Source organism: Tamandua tetradactyla, chromosome 3, assembly GCF_023851605.1.
Source record: "Tamandua tetradactyla isolate mTamTet1 chromosome 3, mTamTet1.pri, whole genome shotgun sequence".
In the NCBI taxonomy this organism is placed as follows: domain Eukaryota; kingdom Metazoa; phylum Chordata; class Mammalia; order Pilosa; family Myrmecophagidae; genus Tamandua; species Tamandua tetradactyla.
The window spans coordinates 105,994,083-105,996,724 of NC_135329.1; positions in this window are offsets into that span (position 1 = coordinate 105,994,083).

A 2,642-nucleotide genomic window follows, 5' to 3' on the forward strand; every position below is an offset into this window, starting at 1 on the left:
AAGACAAGCATCATCTTACAAGGTACCTCCCTCAGGTAAGGTCTTATCACTGCTTTCAAGGAGGGGAGGCTGCTTTTTTTTCTAGCAAGGGAGAGGGAGCCTCTTTTTCTGTTTTTCAGAAAAGAATAAATGACTTTTTCTTTTCATATGTAGTCCCTTCCAAGGTTCCATACTCATCTTTAAATTTTCCTTTTATATAACTTTTCCTTGGCCTTGGAAGTTTCTTCTTTCTGACAACTTGTCAACACAGGATGTACAAATTTCTTGATAATAAAGGATGTGCAAATACTACTGAATTTAGCATTTCCTTACTCCCTACTGAGGCCTCAACTATTATCTGTTCATTTATTCTTCAATAATTCTTATGTATAGAATGCCTTGTGTACTTTAGATCCAAGAAATAATTTCTGAGGATAATTTATTGATTGCAGATTAGAAATCCTCTTTCATTTCCTCAGATTTGTTTCTCTTTTAGGTGTGGAGTTTCTTTCCAAAATTAAGGAAGACCAAATGTACATTATTTATGTAGCGCAGTATTCTAGTTTGCTAGTTGCCAGAATACAATATACCAGAAATGGAACAGCTTTTAAAAGGGGAATTTAATAAGTTGCAAGTCAACAGTTTTTAGGCTGTGGAAATGTCCCAATTAAAGCAGTCTATAGATATGTCCAATTTAAGGCATCCAGGGAAAGATACCTTGATTCAAGAAGGCTGATGAGGTCCAGGGTTTCTCTCTCAAGTGGAAATGCATATGGCAAAAATGGTCAGGGTTTCTCTCTCAGCTGGAAGGGCACATGGCGAGCACAACATTATCTGCTAGCTTCCTCTCCAGCTCCCTGGGAGGCATTTTCCTTCTTCATCTCCAAAAGTTGCTGGCCGGTGGACTCTCTGCTTCATGGTTCTACGGTGTTCTGCTCTCTCAAAATCTCATAGCTTTCTCTTTTGTCGTTCTCTAGCTTTTTTCCAAAGTGCTTCTTCTTTAAAGGATTCTGGTAAAACTAATCAAGACCCACCTGGAATGGGTGGAGACACATCTTTACCTAACCAGGTTTAATACCCGTACTGATTGAGTCATATCTCCATGGAGATAATCTAATTAAAGTTTCCAACATACAGTAATGAATAGGGATTAGAAGAAACGGCTGCCTTGACAAAATGGGATTAGGGTTAAAACGTGGTTTTTCTAGGGTACTTACATTCTTTCAAACAGGCACAAGCAGGTTCCAAATATAGACAGATGTTGACTAAAAATATATCACTTGGGAATTGTTTAAGAGAGGAAGCCTCCTGCTAGCATGAAGGCTGAGAGGATTCTGAGAGTTTGAAATTCTTAGGCTCATCTACTCAAATGTCCTCTTCCTGGGTGTCTAGGGTCCCACTCTTTCTGTATCAGAACTCTGGCACACAAACCTGTTGAGGCTATGCATTCATCTCCTTTGCAACTCTTCTACCCTTATTATTAAATCCCAGAAATTATTTTCATCACAGCCTGTCATCTGGCTGCAGGAGATAAGTCATATCTCCTGGCTTAAACACTACCAAGGAGGCAGTTTTACTTTCACAGAATGTTCCAGTTAATAGTTGTCTAACTTGAGCCTCTCTTTTTCTTTTTTCTAAATGTCTAAAGCCATTAACAAAAGTTGGGTAACTCCATAATTCTTTATATATATATATATGTATTTTTTATTGATAAATATTCACACACATATTCATCCATGGTATACTCACAAAATCATCACATAGTTATGTATTCATTGCCAAGATCATTTTTTAGAACATTTGCATCACTTCAGGAAAGGAGACAAAAAGGAGAGAAAAAAAACCCTCATATATATCATACCCCTTTCCCCTCCCTTTCACTGACCACTAGCATTTCCATCTACCTAATTTATTTTACCCTTTGTCCCCCTTAATATTTATTTATTCTTTATCTATTATTATAATTTTTTTTTTGTATATATAGGCAGGCACCGGGAATAGAACCTGGGTCTCTGGCATGGCCAGTGAGAACTCTGCCACTGAATCACTGTTGCATAGCTGTTTTTTTTTTTTTTTAACTCATCTGTCCATATCCTGGGTATAAGGAGCAACAGACACAAGGTTTTCACAATTCCACAGTCACATTGTAAAAGTTATATCTTTATACAATCATTTTCAAGAATCAAGGCTACTGGAACGCAGCTCAACAGTTTCAGGTACTTCCCTCCAACCGCTCCAATACACCATAAACTAAAAAGGAATATCTGTATAATGCATAAGAATAACCTCCAGGTTAACCTCTTGACATTTGAGTAGATGAACCTAAGAATTTTGAACTCTCAGAATCCTCTCAGCCTTCATACTAGCAGGAGGCTTCCTCCTTAAATAAGTTCCCCAAGTGATATTTTTTCAGTCAACATCTGTCTATATTTGGAACCTGCTTGTGTTGGTTTGAAAGAATGTAAATACCCTAGAAAAACCACGTTTTAATCCTAATCCCATTTTGTCAAGGCAGCCGTTTCTTCTAATCCCTATTCATTATTGTATGTTGGAAACTTTAATTAGATTATCTCCATGGAGATGTGACTCAATCAGTACGGGTATTAAACCTGATTAGGTGAAGATGTGTTTTCACCCATTCCAGGTGGGTCTTGATTGATTTT